This window comes from Microtus oregoni, unplaced genomic scaffold (assembly GCF_018167655.1).
Source record: "Microtus oregoni isolate MIOR12 unplaced genomic scaffold, Mior012 000058F_ref0000040, whole genome shotgun sequence".
Lineage (NCBI taxonomy): Eukaryota > Metazoa > Chordata > Mammalia > Rodentia > Cricetidae > Microtus > Microtus oregoni.
The window spans coordinates 10014739-10035286 of record NW_024543834.1 but is presented as its reverse complement, the minus strand read 5'-3'; positions in this window follow the sequence as shown (position 1 = coordinate 10035286).

Genomic DNA, 20548 nt, shown 5'->3' with positions numbered 1-20548 from the left:
GGTTTCTCTGTAGTTTCTAGAGCCTGTCCTGGATCTAGCTCTTGTAGACCAGGCTGGCCTCGAGCTCACAGAGATTTGCCTGCCTCTGCCTCCCAAGTGCTGAGATTAAAGGTGGGTACCACCACTGCCCAGCCAGCCACTCAGTTATTATCTAGCCTAAATACTTCCTGGTATTTATGTAGCCATTTTTGGTAGCTTGAGAAATGAGTGTGGTTCGCCTTCTGAAATTTTTTCTCAATATTTGAGCTGCCCTCTTTGGCAGCTCAGAATCAAAAATGCATACAAGAAAGACAAGTCTTTCTTGGACATCTTTTCTGAGATGTTAGTACTTTGAAAGTAAGAAATGCATACAAGAAGTCTTTCTTGTATGCATTTCTCACCAAGACCAGCTGGCCTGGGTCTGGAAAAGCCTGGGATAAAACCGGACTCTCTGAACATAGCAGACAATGAGGACTACCGAGAACTCAAGAACAATGGCAATGGGTTTCTGATCCTACTGCACACATTGGCTTTGTGGGAGCCTAGGCAGTTTGGATGCTCAACTTACTAGACCTGGATGGAGGTGGGGGTTCCTTGGACTTCCCACAGGACAGGGAACCCTGATTGCTTTTCGGGCTGGGGGGGGGACTTAATTGGGGGAGGGGGAGGGAAATGGGAGGCGGTGGCGGGGAAGAGACAGAAATCTTTAATAAATAAATAAATTTAAAAATTAATTAAAAAAAAGCCCATCTCTGGCTGTAGTCTCAGCTATCTGAAGAAAAAAAAGAAAAGAAAAGAAAGACTCTCAGAGAACAGAAATTCTTTAATTTTCCCAATAATAAAAACAACCTTAGGCTGGACAATGTTGGCACATGCTTTTAATCCCAGAACTCAGAAGGCAGAGCCAGGCAGATTCTGAGTTCGAGGCCAGCCTGGTCTACAGAGTGAGCTCCAGAACAAGCAGGGCTACACAGAAAAATCCTGTCTCAGCAGTGTTAATTGTTTATACACATTCACTTTGCTACTTTGATATACACTATTTTTGAACTTTCATTTTTTTTGTAATATAGATAAATTTTAATGATAGTGAAGCATTGGCCTAGTACAGAGAAATTTGAATGTTTGTCTACGATTATGGCAATGAATAATGGTGCAGCAGTTATAGGAAACAATGTAGCAGTTCCCTAAAAGGCCTTAAATACAGAGTCATCTTACCATTCATCAGTTCTACCTCTAGGTATGCATCCAAAGAATTTAAAGCAAAGACTCAGAAAGAAACTTGCACACTGTAGAGAAGTATACAGCAAAATTAAACCTTTGGTCTTCTAGGATAGCCCCTTAAGACGCAAGATACCCATTCATATTGAGGTTAAACATCAGGATGTTCTAAGGGAAGCATTTCATCCAACAGGGGAGTTCCTTAAAACTCAGGAAGTAAATAACTTCAAAGGTTTCAGGAAGTCCCTGAAATGAACCAGATTCACTAGAACCCTTTCTCCCCAAACATATAGGAGCAGTGAGGACTGCTGAGAGTCACTCTCATGTAAGCTGAGCTGTCTGCAAGCAGACACAAGTGGGGCGGCTTCAGGAAGACTCTGACCAACCCAGCTGTTTGTAAAGGGCATCCTTCAACCTGTTGAGCTGCCTAGAGGCTGTGAAGTGGACTCGAGATTTCCATCTCTTGTGAATTGTTACTCACGCAGAGTGAGCTAATAGTGATACTGCTGTCTCTGAATCACTTGTGCATCTATAAGGAGTCCCTCACCCATGTTCCTATGAATAGCTCCAATAAAATTCTTTAGTTCACCACGTTGAACTTTGGTAGTATCCTTATTTTGGGATCTTAGTTCCCTATCTAGGTGACTAAACAGTTGTTCACATCTCTACAAGAAGATTGTCACATGACACACACCAACATCCACAGCTGCATGGTTCACGAAAGCTAATGGGTAGAAACAACACACAGGTTCATTGACAGGAGAACTAGTTAGCAAGAGAGAGAAAAAGATGAGAGATACAATTTTAGTCAAAAATAAAATATAATATACAATGCAACATGGATAAGACTGGCTAAGTGAAATAAATCGGGAATGAAGGATTAAAGATAGTGTAACTCTGTGTATACTAGGTACTAGGAGTCCTTAGACACAGGCACAGAACCATCTGGTGGTTGTGAGGGACTAGTTGCATTTATTGAATGCAGACTTTTGCACATGGGATGATGAGACAGTTCTAGAGATGGATGGTGGTGATGGTTATATAACAGAGTCAATGTACTTAACACCACCAGACTCTACACTTAGGGTGGGTTAACATCGCAAATTTTATGCTATGATTATTTTATCACAAACAATTTATCTTCTTATGCTGGGTTCAAAAGGTCATTCTCATGATGTATGCAATGCACTTTGGGCATACTCCCCCCCCACAGTTCATTTCCCCCTCTTCTCTAGCCCGCCATCAATTAATCCCCTTTGTCCTCCCAATTGGTTTCACTTCTAGTTCATGTCCTCTACATAGTTATGACTTTATAAAACTTTATAAATGAGAAACGTGGTATTTGTTTCTCTGAGACTGAGCATTTACTGGCCGCATCTCCAGCTGCCTCCGTTCTTCTGCAAACGACACAGCTTTCTTCTTTATATTTGAAAGATATTTTGCTGTGCATATAAACCACAATGTCTTTTTCCATCCCTCTCTGGACAGACCTAAGTTGGTTCTGTAACTTAGCTACTGCTGAGCACCGCAGCAAACATTGCAGATCAAGTATCAGTGGTACACTGCCTTGGAGTTGTCTTGTCAATACTAGGGAATGCTAAAAACAAAGCCAGAGACAACTAAGTGGAGAACATGGAGGGTACAGATACAAAAGGGACATTACGAACATTTCCACTTGCTTAGAGAGACTGGACAAATGCCTAAAACTATCAAGACTAGTTGGCAATAGCATTGAGATTCTGCTCTCAGAAGTAAGACAAGGGTAAATTAAAGTAAGCCTTTTACATGGAAACTATCTAATAACAATACCCCGAAGCCATCTTTATACAATGGATTCCATTTAAAAGGAATAGAGAATCCTCTGAAGTCTTCTTACGGCAAATCTCCATTACAAACTTTCAATTCACTTCTTAGAAAAGCACATTTATTCAAAATCGTGGAAATTGCCAACAGCTAAACTACCATTCTGCACCTAGAGAAAAATGTAGATATTTTTATTGTGCCCATGTCAGGTGGTTCACAACTGCCTGTCATTCCATCTCCAGGGGGATCTTCTGCAGGCACCTGCACTCACTTAGGTATATTCGCATGCACGCACACATACACATGACTAAAAACAAATTTAAAAAGTAAACTACTAAGAAACAATATCTGTGCCAAGGTCAGAAGCTACCACCATTTTCACCGTTATCTTGAAAAAGAAGTTAATAAGATTAAGACCTGACAATGAGACAGACTTACCATGGACCTTGCAACGATCTAGGGGTTGGTGATCAAGGGTGGTTGTGGATTGCTGGCAAGAGAGTAAGTCCCCACGGCTTCCTTGGAGTGGAAGGTGGTGCGGTGGTAACTGCCAATCACTTACTAGCCATGTGATGCTGAGTTTATTTCCCCATTAGGAACCTGGGCTGACGAGGGAGGGGGACTTTATTGGGGGAGGGGGAGGGAAATGGGAGGCGGTGGCGGGGAAGAGACAGAAATCTTTAAAAAATAAATAAATGAATGAATGAATGAATAAATAAATAAATAAATAAATAAATAAATAAATGTAACCTGGAAACAATCACAACCTCTGAGCACTGTCCTGATAACTAAACCGAGGGAGGACACCGGACACATAGCTGACACTTAGCAAATATTACGTTCTGTTTCAGCTCAGGATGCCATTTCAGAATACCATAAACTAGATAACTTTAGAAATAGAAAACTAATTTCTCAGTTATAGCGCATAGAAGTTCAAAAGCCAGGTGTCAGCAAGTACGTGTTTGCTCTGCAGTCTTCTCTTGGCTTGTAGGAACATCTGTCTTACTCTATGCTCGTGTTACCTCTTTGTGTGTGTGTGTGTGTGTGTGTGTGTGTGTGTGTGTGTGTGTGTGTGGAGAGTGACGATCATCTTCAGAACCTTGTCTGATCCTGAAATATCTCTAAAAAGTCCACCTACAAGCACCACCTCAATAATGGTCAGAGTTTCAATAGACGGAAATGGCCGATTGTGACACTCAGCCTGTAATCCCTCTCAAACCTTAACCTGCCCAGAGTTTGTTTCTACCAAACAGATGTTAAGGACTCTATCCCAGGTGTTCATGTATAAGGTGGCCTCTCAGTTTTCAGTCGAAGAACCCATTCCAAGGTTTCCTCCTTAGGCACTGAGGCAGGAGTAGGACCCATCTATCAGGAGCAGAGTCAGGCTCACCGTCCCTACCAAGAGTCTGGGTCACTGATACACTTCAGAGCTAACAAAAAGTTTAGGAAGGGCTAGAATTGCTGAGACACAAAGCTGAGTGTGCTTTGGATGTAGAACAGTACATGCAAAGCTTAATTAAAATTTTCCTGAGGCTTTCTTGGCCAGCTCACCAGAAGGTAGAAACACACCCAGGACCTTTCATGCATCTGCCTTCATTCAGGTTTGATTGCAGTTGCTTCAGCAATAGCGGAAATTTGCTGTGAGGAGACTTGAGAGAATTCTCTATTCTTTTTAAATAGAATCCTTTGTATAAAGATGACTTCAGAGAGTTTTTATTACAGAGTTTCCATGTTAAAGGCTTACTTTAATTCCCAGGGTTCAAATAGTTTCCCAAATAATTATTTCAAACTTTACCCCTCTTTCAAATCCCATTCCCTCACCCATTCGCTCCCCACATTTTTGACTTCACAGAGAAATCAGAATCATGGAGGATTCCCTCAAGCAGATGCTGGATTTGCGGTGATGGCTTTTAAGTGTGTTCCACCTCCTGTGCTCTTTCTACACCCCGTACACTGGTGAAGGAAACTGTGGTTTCTCCCAACTGATGTGTCAACTTTGCCCCACTTTGTTCTGTCTCCTTTAACACTTTCTTCATCAGCTGCCTCCCCTTCTCAAAGATGAAGACCATTCTTTTCAGAGCCTCTGTCTGCCTCCTAGAAACACCACCATATCAGACCCATCACAAAAACACACCATCTTGCTTCTATGATTCTTCTAGATGCTTACAATCTTATTAGCACTGTCAAGGGAATGCTTTCTTTTATAATGGGTCTAACTGACCAATCTTCTGTACACCTTGAATCCAATGTCTCTGAGTAATAGAGAAGCTTTATCTGATCATTTTAAATGAGGCATGATAAAATTATAAGAAATATTTTAATCAATAAATGAAACTAATAAAAAGGCCTACAAGATTTCTGAATACAATATCAGTACATAAAGATGAATGTTATTCATATAAAGTGCAATGAACAGTCAAGACTGAAACTAATAAGGCAATTTCACTCACTACAGTATTGAAACAATATAATATTTAGAAGTACATTTAACAAAAGAAGTGAAACACCTGGAGAGAAGTAAATGAGGGAAGAGTTCAAGGGCTCACACTATTGAAACAAGCAGATTTTCTGCCTCAGCAACAGATTTGATCAAAACAGCTTCAAAATCTCATCTGATTTCCTTGCCGATATTGACTTGGTATCTTAAAGTTCATAAGGAAATGCTAAGAAATTGCAAAGAACACCCTATCAAGAGGAAAGGCTACTTTAAAATGACTACATTGCTTTATAATCAAGACACTAGACACCTGACATAGAGTAGGCACAGATCAATGGACTAGGATTGAGAACTCGGGTAGAGTCCCTCATATTTATGGATTGGTGTTTTCACAGGAGTGTCAATAAAGTGAAATAAATTAGCAAATGGAACTGGTACAACTGCAAATCCAAATAGAATGGAGGTGGAGGAGGAGTGGATGGGGGGATAGATAGATGGAGGGCGGTGGTGGGGGAGATCGGGGAACAAGGGACAAGATGGGACAGGATGGGATTGGAACAGGAGAAGAGAAGGGAGGGGAAACTGTGGTCAGCATTTAAAAGAAATGAAAAGAAATTCAATTAATAAAAAAGTTGAAATGATAGGGTCCAGCTCAATACACAAAATTATTGAAAATCACTACTCATAATCTTACAATGATACAAAGTTGAATGACATTCAAATCAATGATTATCTAAGAATGCTTCCAGGAGCTGAAGTTGTAAGGGTTGATTACAAACCTGAACAAACTTGAATCCAAAGAATCAGAGACTGAGTTGCCTGACGTAGAAACTACTGGATTTGTAAATAAATATGAATGTTTAATGAGAATGTTTGGCATATTGCTGCAGTTGAATGTGGTCTAGCTTGAGAGTGGGGATATTCTGGGGCCTCGGAGGCATGGGAATCCTTGCCTATACATAAGATTTACCTGCAGAAACCTTATACATTTTGATACTAAGACCCAAGAAAAATATCACCAGTGTAAATGGTAGGGAAAAGCTCCCATTTCGAAAAGTCTTGAGCATGCTCTATATATAGGACCTACTTCCCTGGGTATGTCTTAACTCCATCCCCATTGGAGTCTTCTTCAAGTCTTCTCAGTTTACTATGAAATCTTTATAGACCAATAAATAATTATAGCAACATATAAAAGTCAATTTTCTATATGCCTATAATAAACAATTGAAATCTGAGTTTTTTTTTAAAAGAGTTTGTTTATTTCCCATTGCTATGATAAACACCAAGACCCAAAGCTCCTCAGGGAGAAAGAGGCTATTTTGCTTATACTTCCACATCACAGTCCAACATTGTGGGAAATCAGGGAAGAAACTCAAGAAGAAACCTGAAGGCCCCTTCTCTTCTTGTTCAGCCACCTTTCTTATCCAGGTTCAGACAACTTCTCCAGAGATGGCACTGCCCAAAATTAGGTGGGTCCTCAAACATCAATCACACTCAAGAAAATGCTCTCCAGACAGACACTCAGATCAGTCTAATAGAGGGGACTCTTTAGTTGAGATTACCTCTTCTCATATGTGTCTAGTTTTATATAAAGCTGATAAAAATCTATGACATCTCCCCTTGTGAACTTTGACACACAAACACATATCTTCAAGTCATATGCCTTTCGTTTCTTGTCCCCTGGGAGCTCATAATAATATCACAATAAAAAACACAGTCCTACTTATAAAGGTCTCCACATCTTAAACATTCTAACAATTTATAAGTTTAAGTTCTCTTTAAAATTCAGCTTAAGAGATGGCTGGATGGTTAAGAGTACTGACTGCTCTTCCAGAAAACTTAAGTTTGAATCCTGGCACCCACATGGTGACTTGTAACTCCCTGTAATTCTGGTCTCATGGGATCCACTTCACCATTCTGGCTTCCATGGGAATCAGACATGCATGTGGTGCTCAGACATGTAAACAGAGACTGTTCTTTCATTTCTGGACCTCCCAGACCTGAATAATCACACAGAAACTATATTAATTAAAGTACTGTTTGGCCAAAGACTCAGGCATATTTATATATAGCTCTTACACCCTAAATTAACCCATTTCTATTAATCTGTGTATCACCAAAAGGATGTGGCTTACTGATAATATTCTTGCATCTTTCTCCTTAAGTTGCTACACGGTGTCTTCATGATTCCACTTTCTTTCCTCCTCTATCTTTGCTTGGATTTTCAGGCTTACTATATTCTGCCATGCCATAGGCCAAAGTAGCTTATTTATTAACCAGTGATAATAAAACATATTCACAACATACAAAGGGGAATCCCACATCATCTCCCCTTCTCTGTCTAAATAAAAAGGAAGATTTTAACTTTAACATAGTAAAATTACATATACAAAACAGTTATCAGCAAGAATTATAGGTACAATATTTAGTTCATTTACATTTGGCAAATTAAGAAAAAAACTATTATCTAGCCTATCTTTGTGAAGCTAAAATTTTATATCTAACTTATCTTTTATCATAACTAGGGAAAACTATAATTATAAGTGTCTAGTTTTCAACACCATCAAAGACCCCAGAGGGAGATAATATTACCTAAGTAAACAGGAAGTGAGTACATTGTAAGCAATGTCCAAAATGCTAGAAATGACAGAGATTTCTTGCTGCCTGGACAGTCTCCGAAAGTTCTTCTTTAACATTGGGGCATCCATCTTCAGCCTACAGGCCAGTAGTATCTGGCAGATTTTTTCATGAATCAGGAAATTTGAAAGACTGTTTCACCTATATTCGCAGTTTGTCAGTAATTTTCTTCTGTGTCCTACAGAATATCTGGCAGACTCTTTCATGAAACAGGAACCCTGAAGGACTGTCTCACCTTCTTTTGGGAAGTTCAGCAGTTATTTTTCTGTGGCTCCTGCATATCCAGTTTATATAGCATACCATCAAGCAGTCCAGGCAAGAGAAGTTTCTTGTCCAAATGACTAGCCTTGTCACATTGAAGGCAAATTCCATAATGAGTCTCTTCAATGTCTATCAACCTCTCTGAAGTAATTGTTGCTGCCAGAAGCAGACGTGTCTCACTGTCGAGAAAAGTTTAAGTTCTTAAAGCATTTTAAGTGCCATATTGTGTAGGCCTTTGAAGTGCTGAAGATTATCTGTCTACTGGAAATGTATCTCTGTATATTTAGAAAACCTAACTAACATGACTACAAGTTTGACTATTATAAATGTCTATTAATCTTTAATTTGTAAAAATGCAATACATTTTTAAATGAGCTGCACAAACACAATACCTCAGACAAGAACAGAAATAGACATACACATATTGTAACAAAACTGACCCCAAATTTGTATCAATAGACCAAGATCCATACCAATGCAAAACATTCATCTCTATATCATATCCCCATTACATAGTTTTCTCCAAACTGCTTCCTGCTGTTTGTTGGGTGAAATATTTTGGGGGCTTGCAGAAGACATTTCAGGAGATCTTGTTCCATCAAATCATGCTAGTCTGGAAGGAATCCAAAGGTTCCCATACTCTGTGGAAACAAAAGCAAAACCTCTTTTCCAAAGTAACATATCCTTAGACTCAAATTTTGAAGTAAGGATACCTTTAAAAACATATCTGTTGGTTTAGCTTAGCAGCCCCCAGAATCAAATGTCTCTCTGCAGTCAAAAAAAAAAAAAAAAAGAATCAAAGAAAACACAATGACATACAGTATCTGGATTCTCTGTGCAACTTCCATCTTTATGTGACTTCTTTTTTACTCTATTCTTCTATTTTTATTTTTAAATTTTTGGGTTTTTTTTTAATACAGAGTTTCTTTTTTTATCTTTGACTGTCCTGGATCTCACTCTGTAGACCAGGCTGACCTTGAACTCACAGAGATCTGCCTGCCTCTGCCTCCCAGGTGTTGGAATTAAAAACTATTTCTTTTTTTAAAGAATTTTCTCTATCATTTTTCTTTTCTTTCCCAAACATACATATATTTTTAAACTTAATGTAAAGCATTTAAAAGTTTTTTGTCTTGTCCGAATTTGTCTTTATTGTATATCTTTATTTTTTTTCTGACCACATGAGTCTTTAATCTGGTAGGTGATATCTCTAGAACTAAAGCTGTGACTTTTGTGGCAGGATCTACCCCACTCCTTGGCTTCTGGGGAGTTTAGCTTCATGGCAGAGATACTGATGGGAGTGATTTTTTTTCCCCACAACTCTGTGGACTTTCTAGGCCCATACCACCACCAAGAAATTTGCTGCCAGCTGCACATAAACACCATTTAAGTGTTTGGTGGCAGGGCCTCTTAAAAGAGCTACATGGTTTTTGCTGCTATAGTTGAGTCAGAAAGCCTCTCTTAAAGGAGCTGTACCTCTGCTTGGCTCTAGCAAACAGGGCCCAACCAAGTCAATGTTGATACCAAGAAACCGTGCTTGACTCTGTTCTTTTGTCTGTCTAGAATCCTTTTAGTAAAGTTTTCTCAGGATTTATATTGAAATTCTTGTCCCATGTTGGGTGCCATTTGTAAACAAAGACTATTCTTTTGTTTATGGGCTACCCAGACCTGAATAATTACACAGAAACTATATTAATTTTATGTCACTGTTTGGCCAATGGCTCAAGCATATTTATAGCTAGCTCTTAAATCATAAATTAGCCCATTTATATTAATCTGTGTATTGCCACAAGTCTGTGGCTTACTGGTAAGGTTCTGGCATCTTTCTCCATTGGCAGCTTCATGGCATCTCTCTGACTCCACTTTCTTTCCTTCTCTATCTTTTCTTGGAGTTCCTGCCTTTCTATAGTCTGCCCCACTATAGGCCAAAGTAGCTTCTTCACTAACCAATGGTAATAAAATATATTCACAGCATACAGAGGGAAATCCCACATCACAGATATACACAGGCAAGATACTCACATACATAAAACAATTTTTGAACTTCAAAGTCTTTTAACTGTGGGGTTCTATAAAATAAAAAATAATTTCTTGTTTCAAAAGAGAATAACCAAGGCATAGCTACAATAAGATCATAGCAAAACCAAACTCTAACAGTGTAATAGCTCAGTTTCCAATGTATGGAATTCACTTATTATCTTCTGGGCTCCAACGAATTTGGGTAGCCCCACCTGTCCAACTCTGCCAACTACAGCATATACAACTTGTCTCACAAAAACAAGCCAGTGCCAGTCCTCACCTGCTGATGTCCTTGATAGTCATATCACAGTTATGACATATGCTGGGGTCTTCATTGCAACTGAGGCTAGATCTACTCCAATGGCCTTATGGCCTCACTGCAGGAACTCCAACCCTAACATGTGATGCTTTACACCAAGGGCTTCTTGTGCTAATGCTTACAAATTACTTTTCCTAGATACTGATCTCTTATTGGTCATGGATGATTCTTCAATCCCCACTGACCAGAGTCTCATGCCCACTGAAGGCTTACTTTCATAGACTCTTAAGACAAAAGATCACATGAATAGCCCTGGTAACCTTCACTTCCCTCTGAAACTTCACAAGCCAGGCCTCCATCATCGGCATTTGTCTCAGCCATATCTACTGAGCTCCCATGAAACAACCAATTAAGCTCTGAGCACTCAATGTTTTTTCCATCTCAAAACTCCAGACATTTCCACAATCTTCCAACAAAAAAGCATAATCAGGTCTATTACATTAATACCCTCTCCAGTACAATTTCTGTCTTGGTGTGTCCCCTTTGCTATGATAAACACCATGATCCAACACAAAATGGAAGAGGAAATATTTATTTGACTTACACTTCCACACCACATCGTCCATCACTGAGTCAAGGCAGGAACTCAAGCTGGAATAAGGAAGCAAGATCTGATGCAGAGACAATGTAGGAATGCTGCCTACTGGCTTGCTTGCCTTGGCTTGCTCATCTATTTCTCTTAAAACATTCTGGCCCACCCTCCCTGGGATAGCATTACCCACAGAGGACAGGGCTTTCCCATATCAGTAATCAAGAAAATGTCCCGCAATCATGTGCACAGGCTCATCTGATAGAGGTAATTCCTCAGCTGAGATTCCTTTTTGTCTAGGTATGTCTAAATTTGTGTCAAGTTGACAAAGTCTAGGTGTGACAGCCAATGCTACTTAAAACTACACCTCAATACGACACGGATCTAATAAAATGTTTATAAGATCTACAAGAAGAAAACCACAAAATTGTCGTCAAAGAAATAAAAATATAAGTGAAGAGACAAGACGTAATTGTGGATGTAAAGCCAATATCACTAAATCACTTCTTCACAGCCACTTGAATAAATACAATCTAACCCAAGTCATAACCATCTGGTGCTATTTTAGCACATCAACAACTGATACTAAATGGAAAGACAGAGCTAGAGTACTCCACACAACCTGAGGAAGAGGCATGTGTCAAAGCATCAAAATTATTTTATTTCAAAACTTTCTATATGTTGCAATAACTAAACCTGACTGCGTGATATAGACATATCCATCTTTAATATTATCCACAGAGGAGGTCAGGAATAAACACACAAATAGTCAACTGATCATCTATGGAAAGAAAAAAACAACGTTAGTAAACAAAGAGTAGTCATTATAGCAAATAGTACTAGAATAATTGGACATTTGCACCTAAAATATTTTTTTTAAAAAAATGGCAAAAGTAAAGTGAAATTAACCATAAAAGTAAATATAAAATATGAAACTTTTCAAAGAGAAAATGGTAAGTTGTTCCTTTTTAAATTAATTTTTTTCTTTCTTAAAAAACACATCAGTAAGATAATGAAAAAACAACCCATGGGCTAGGAGAAAATATTTGTAAAATATCTTGCAAATGGAACACAAGTCAAAAATAAAATAATGTACTCAAATTTACAAGGAACTCTTAAGATTTAACACCAAAAAAGAAAAAAAAATGCACAGTTTAGAAATAGGCCAAAAATCTAAACAAACCCTGCACCAAAGGAGACAAAACAAAGACAAAATTAACACATGAAAAGACACTTACCATCATGCATAATTAAAGCACTGCCAATCAAAACAGCATTAATGTACTATTGCACCTATTATCATGTCCAGCAGACTGACAAGGCCAATCAGTAATGACGATGTAAACCAGCAAATCTCATTTGCTGCGGGGAGAAACCCATGTTGAATAAGCATGCTGCTTGAGAGAGTTGTGAAGCTTGCATGCTAGCAACCGTACTCGAGGATAATCAATTGTCTTGCAAATGCATTTCAAATCAAAATCCCTCATGCAAATATTTATAGTGGGGATATTCATAATTGCCAGGAACTAAAAACAACTCAGATACATGCAAGTCGTGACAGACAGAAGGTAAATTGTGATATAACTCTACAATGGAATATTACTCAGCAATACAAAACAGCATAGATGAACCTCAAATACATATTGATAAATGAAAGATGCCAATTTCAACAGATGTCATGTCTTTGGAATTCTTTAATTTTGATTATATGCCATTCTAAAAAGAGGAAATAGTTATATAGAGTCATTTACAATATTAATGTCTGTTAGAAATATGGAGAGAAAAGGAAATCATTGGAATAGGCAAAGTAAAATTTTATTTTAGGGGATATTTTTAGGAAAATGAATCTATTGTCCAAGGTGCTGTGCGTTTTCCAAAACATAATAAATTTTGCAGCAACAAAATAAAAATCCTTATGCATTCAAATATTTAAAAATAATTTAGGAAGTCAAGGAAACCCTCAAATTGAATGAATAAAAACTTTTTTTAAAATATATGGAACAGCATCACTGAAGAGAGTCAGGAGAATAGTGTTCATCTAAGTAACCTTGGAAATAAATGATGTCTGTAAATTCAATATATATATATATGCATGTATGTAGATATATATATGTGTGTGTGTGTATGTATATACATGCATGTGAGTGTGTATGTGCATGTACCATACTTTGGTTGATACAGTTTTTCAGTGTCACTACAATTCTGATAATGCTACCTCCTAGGACTGAACAGTTACATGTTAATGGAGGAAGGACAGAGGAAGCCAGGCTTTCCATTGTCAGAGAGGGAAATTACAAAATACAGGGGAAGGAAGGCATAATGATTTATGTTGTATGAGAAGTAAAATATAATACAGTTCATACTTAGTTTAATATACATACAATGCTGCATATGTAAATATACATAGTTGCGTACACACATGGGCTCATATATGCACAAATTTTCTTGCTGTATCAGATCAGGAGGATCTGAGGCAATGATATGCAAGTATCAATGCGTGTTATCTTGCATCCAGATCTTGATTTCTAATGCCATCTTCCAGTGCCAGGAAACCTGGGCTTCCTGGACAAATGGTTGATTCTGGGAATGGTGTAAGAGGTAGACACACAGGAATGGAGGAAGTGTCAAAGGGCACACTGACTATAACTGGGAAAAATACCCTAATGGCCAAAGATAGAACAAATCGAGAAAGAAAAGTAGCAGAAGATTTCCCTTAATTTCATTTTTATTGCTGTGACAATGTACCCTAATAAAATCATTTATGGGAGCAAGGGTATGTCTTAGTTCACAATTCCAGGTTACAGCCTATCACTACAAGGAATTCACAGCAGGAACCTGAGACAGATACTTACATCATACCCACAGTCAAGAAAAGAGAGAGTAATGCATTTGCTTGCTTGTGACACACACACACACACACACACACACACACGGTTTAGGACCCTCTTCACAAGGAATGATGCTGCCCACAGTGAGCAGAGTCTTCCAGTTTCGGTTAACTTAGACAGTTCCCCACTGACATCCACCAAAGCAACCTGATGTAGATAACTCCTCACTTTGACTTTCTTCCAAGGTGATTCTAGGTTATGCCAAGTTGAAAACTAGAATGGAGTACCACAGGATTAAACTACAAAGAATAAGACAAGCATCCATGAATGGAATGAGGTAAATAAATGGCACGCTGAATAAGTAAATAAATTAATAAGAAAGAAGTGACAAATATCCCATATAGAAATTCCCAAGTGTTTATGAAGACACTCCACCCTCAAGGAGACTTGCTACCACATCCCACTACACACTTTGGGAGATGGATAAATACTTCTAAAGTACACACAGAAAGTGGGGAAACAAAGAGTAACTTTGCAGTGGAGGAACCCAGAAAATAGGCCTTCAGCCAAGGTCAGTAGCCACAGTCAGATAACATGTAGTCATGGCGTATACCGTGTAGTACAATGTGATAAAAATGTCACATCTCATCTGGTCATCCTTTTAAAAAAAAAAAGCACAGCTCCAGTTACTGACCTATAGTCATAACTGAATCTTGAGAGAAATATCAGTTAATCCCATCAGAGAGATACAGGTTGATTCAATATTTCCGACCGTTAGTCCTCAAGTCTGTCAAGGTCATCCAAAGCAAAAAAGAAAACAGTCACAGCCAGAGGAACCCTAAGGACACAAGAGGACTGGATGAAAGGGATCTTTGACAAGATCCTGGAAAAGAAAAAGTGCAAGTGTTTCATACAAACTGTAGGAAAATCCAATAAAAGATAGGCCTTAATTTTCATACTGTGTCCATTCATCGTAGCAAATATTTTACAGAACTGGGAGAATCTAGGTGCGGAGGAGTATGGGACTCTGCACTGCCGTCCTAATACTGTCGGTAAATGTAAAACTGTTCTAAGCATTTAGTTTTATGAATTCATGTTGGATCTCTTTCTCGCAGCATGCAACGATGCAATCGGTTTATCAGATGCAATGATGGATCAGAAACTGGTCATACAATGCCAAAGCACTAGACAGATATAGGATTCTTTCTCTCTGAGAGCTTAATTTCTTTATTTTTATTATCTTTTAAGTGTGCACACAAAGTAATAGGGCTCATGGTGACATTTCCACTCACATCCTTCCTCATATTTTTGCTAATGTGCCACTCTTCCCTTGAGCTCTCCCATACCCATTGCCCTCTACCCCAGTGTGGAGATAGAGATCTAGAACCAGGAATCTTGGCTTTGGCCTTGAATCTACCATTGTATATCTTCTCAGCCCCGAGGAATTTCATTGTCCGTGTCTCAGTTACCCATTTGTGTTACAGATCAAGCACTATAAGAGTCCTAAGCTGATTAATCTTTAGACAAAAGGGAAAAGCCACCAAGAATAACTTTGTACCTAGAAAATATTATCGCATGTAGTACTTCACTCGATGCCTGTTCTGTGTAGATACTGTTTGGAGGACTCACTTGGATTAAATTATTTATTTCTATCCGACTGTTTTATTCTATTTCCACATAATAAGCATAAAATGTGTGACTTACACGCCTGGTGGCAGAGGCACAGATCCGCAAAGTATGGCTGTAGAATACCCACGAAGTATGACTGAAGAAGCCAAGTCCGTGATTCTGCGCCTGTCCAAGGCACTTGAGTAGATGGCCCCAAATTCCAGGCTTCAAATCTGTCTCCATATGCTTCCCTGAAAGAGTAAGCTGTTTCTCCAGCAGGAAATGCTAATTCAGAAGATTCTGGTACAGAACACAGCCTTCAGGAGAGCAGAGATGTTTACTGATAACTTCACTTGAGCCAGGGGCTTCCGTTTATTTGACTTTGCAAAGTGGGATTGAGAAACCAAAGTCCGGAGAGACTGCTGACCTCACTGTTGAAAAGAATGTTGCTATTTCCCCAAAACCTTATCAAGCCTGAGGGAGAAAGGTAAATCCTATGATTGCAACACTCCTGTTTTCCTTCTGCCCACAAGTTTTCCATTTGACTCGGCATCTCGGAAGGCTTCCTCTATCTCTCCAGTCATTCCCACCAACAGGTTTTAGGAATCCACAGCACTGCTGGACCCTAGCCCTTACCTCAGCTAGGAAGTTTCAGTCGCAAGAAACCTGCTGAGATAGTTACACAAGCCTTGGAATACTGGGTCAGGAAGAACAAGTAAACAAGGGACTGCCATCACAGGAACCTGCACTTTGAGTTCAGCAAAGTCTACAGGGCAACAGCCAAGATAGAGCTGAGTCTAGAGCTAACAAAGATCGCCAGCAACCCACAGAGCTGCTAATCTTCTTCCTGCAGCCTCAGTTACATATTTCCCATAATTGTTTCTACGATCTGTTTACTCTCTCCTTTCTTCCCACAATTCCTCTTTCTCCCTGTCTTCTCTTTCCCAATTGCCCACAGGACTGGATCTTTTCCCTCTATCTCTACTTTGATCATCTAGGGAAACAGACTCACAAAAAGTCACTAAAAAGCCTTGAGAACAAAGTATAAAACTGCATACATGTGTGAAATCGTCACAGTAACCCATTACTTCATATTCTAACGTTAAGTACTTTTAAATGCTGAATGCCTAGATATGTAGAGAATCCATTCATGCTTTGACTTCTATCCATGTATACCTTAACTGCTCATAAGTTGATTATTCTGTGTTTTTTCAGGGCCACAACTTGGCTACATGCTTCTTCATGCACAATGTGCATAACTCAGGGCAACAGGAAATTGATGTTTCTCCGTGACTGATTTATTTAGAAAAACATCCCAGGCAATTGAAACTGTGCATCTGCTCGTTCTGTATCCATCCAGAGTATGGCGGCAACCTGGTCTACAAATCAAAGCCTTAAGAAAATTAAATATTTGGAAAATGTAAAGAAACAGACACTTCCTGCTTAGTGATTTTATTGGTCTTTCTGAAATGATTAGAGACCAAATAGTGTCCGGCTGTAACTCCAACATTCACTGAAGAAATAGTTAAGTATTAGGCGAGACCCTAAAATACGAAGAAGACAGGACTATAACATACAATGCAGAGATTAAACAGAAAGCTCTCCCCAAACACCATGTCAAAACTAGGACATGGCCTGGAACCAGAGATATTTTTATTCCATTCTGTTTCTTACCTATCTGCTGATTACTTTCTAGAAACCCAGTGGGGCACTGAGTAATTCTTGGCCTTTCTGTTATTATCGCATCATTGAAAGGTTAGAGAGGTACACCTTAGATGCCAGATGCAGCATCATGAGTGGAAATAGCTTCTGGGCTGGAATCTAGAGACTAATTATAGCTGTGTCTTCATGTTTTAGCCTTAAGACCTAGTAAAACGCACTGTAAAACTGTGGTGAAGATTCACTTTAAAAAGTATGTAAATTAATAAGTAGGAAGAAGTCTTGGGGGTTTTAGAAAAGAATGCAAATAGAGTAAAGTTCCTTATAAAGTATAATACAACCACACTGGAGTCAGACAGTGTTTACCGAACAAATAGCTATCTACTTAATACGTGAAGAAATACATCTAATCGACAATGATGAGCATTTTTTTAATGAAATCAGACAGGAAACAGAGCATATCACTGAAGAAAGATGTTAATAAGACACTGGAAGATTGAAGAGTCTGTCATATTCATAAGATAAGACGATTAATACTGTGAAAAAATGGCTATACAGATTCAATAAAATTCCCATCAAAATTCCAATGTTTTTCTTCATATAATTAGAAAAAATAATACAGCTCATATGGAAAAGCGAAAGCCTCTGTATAGTCAAAGCTATTCAGGAAGAAGAGGGCTAGAAGAATAGCCATACTTGATTTCAAATATACTACAGAAGTATAATAACAAAAACAACGTGGTACCAGCACAAAATAGCCATGCAAATCAACAGAGTTGAATAAAAGATCCAGATACAAACACACACAGATGCAGCCTTCTCATTTTTGACAAAGAAATAACAAAGATACATTGGAGAAAAAGATAGCCTCTTCAGTGAAAAATGTTTGGAAAAATTGGATATCTGCATATAGAAAAAACTACATCCCTGCCTCATACATACACTGTTTAAAATTCAGATGAATCAAAGACTCCAACATAAGGCGTGAAGCTCTGAGGCTGTGAAGGAAGTGAAGGGAAACACTTCAAGACCTAGGCATGTACTTCTTAAGTAAACCTCCAGTTGCTTAGGAACAATTGCAACAATTCACAGATAAGAATTTATAAACTCAAAAAACCTGTGCATGGTCAAAATGAAAAGACAGCCAATCTATGCAAGCAATACATCTTACAGATGACTAATATCTAGGATCTACAATAGCTCAAAAAATAGACTGAATATCAAGAAAACAAACAACTTAATATTCTTAAATGGGCAAATGAAATGGACAGAAATTTCTCAGAAGATGAAGTACAGCTGGTAAATGAAGATATCCAAATGTCCTCGACCTCGCTAGCCAGCAGAGAAATCCATTAAGTGGTTAATTCTAACCCAGGTTTGCATCAAAAGAGAAATAGATCAACACACTGTGCTACCTAGATTCCGTGGAAGTTTTCTCAGGCATAAAGAACAACGGACTTTCATGGAGAACAACGCATGCACCTGGGCTCATCATTCTAAGCCAGTTGTCAGTCTCAGAAAAACGGTTATCACATTTCTCCTCTTAGATGTGGTTCCTAGGTTTCCTATGTATGCAGAAAACCACATATACGTATATGACATGAAACTAGAAGCAAAAATGTCTCTGGAGAAAGAGGACTAACAAGAGTGGGGGCTGAAAAAGAAAGAAAGGTGTAATTGCAAAATATGCTCAAGGTACATGATATGCTTTCATTCAAATGTTCTTATATAACCCGGTATCATGTACAATGAGTGCATTCCAATTTTATATATGGTTATATATTATATGTATATATGTTATATATACAATTGCTGTCAATATAAATGGTATATATACATATATGTGTATATATAAATACATATACTTCAAAAATACTAAAATATAATATATTGTGCATAGTAAGGGTAAGTTTTGCTTCAGGTAATTTTGTCTCTATTTTATGCTTTTGTATGCATATACTATATTGTGATGAGAAAACAAATTTTTAAGGAAATGATTTTTTAATTAGTTAATTTCAAAGGTTTTTTAAGCTACTGAGGTGAGTAATAAAATTATTTGGATTCAGTCTCACTTCCTTTTTATGACTTTATAGTTGATTATCAACTTAGACCAGCATTTCTTAATTTCAATATTTGCACCATCCAGACATCTTGCGCTCAAGGACTTGCCTTTGGCAGACAAGTGACAAGAAAGAACTAGACAATATTCAGAATATTTATCTGCCACACCAGGCCACTCTTCAGTAACAGCATGTCATGAACAACATGTAGAGTTGGGCGATTAAATCAAATTTCCAAGATGTCCAGTTGATGCAATTCCCGGGGAAAAGTGAGAAGAGATTCATAGAAAAAGAAAATGGGGGACCTAGATTGGACGGCCGAGCCTGAGCCAATGAAGTTTTGCTTGCCGAGTTCATCCCAACTCTGAGCACCCACATAGAATCTGATTCTTTTCTTCCCTTCATTCTCTTCTCTCAGTCCTGACTCTGACTGGTTGCTATACATCCTTCCTACCAGGGGAAGGCAAGAGGCAGGAAACAGCACAATGTAAAAAACCTGCACCCTGATTTCCCGTATTGGTGTTCTTAATGTACTGTACTTGAAGGGAACCTTTGCCCACAGGCCATTCTCAGAGAGCGCTGCTATCTGCTCTGAGGAGCTATCAGTGACACATCCTACCTGCGTGACTCCGTGTGGCTGCCCTGTGAATGCACTTTTAAAGTCAGCCTCTGGGATGCTGCTGAGGGTTTGAACCTAGGGGCAAAAGTCACAAATCAGGAAAGTGTACTTGAAGGCATCTCTCTGAACATGAAAAGACCCACAGCTTTGGGAGCTCCTTCTCTTCAAATTGTAGCCTAACACATACACACTCACACACAGATATAGACACATACAGAGACACACACAGAAAAACACACAGACATAGTTACACACAAACACATATCCACACATACACAGACACACACACAGATATACACATACACAGACACACACACACACACAAAGATATACACAGACAGAAACAGAGACACACATACACACACATACAGAGACATCCACACACACATCCATAGACACACATACACACAGACACACACAAACACACACTCATACACATATACAGACATACACATGCAGACACACAGAGACACACATACAGACAAACATACACAGACACACAAACACAGAGACGCACAAACATACACAGAGACACACAGACATACACACGCACACAGACTCAAACACATCTCCTC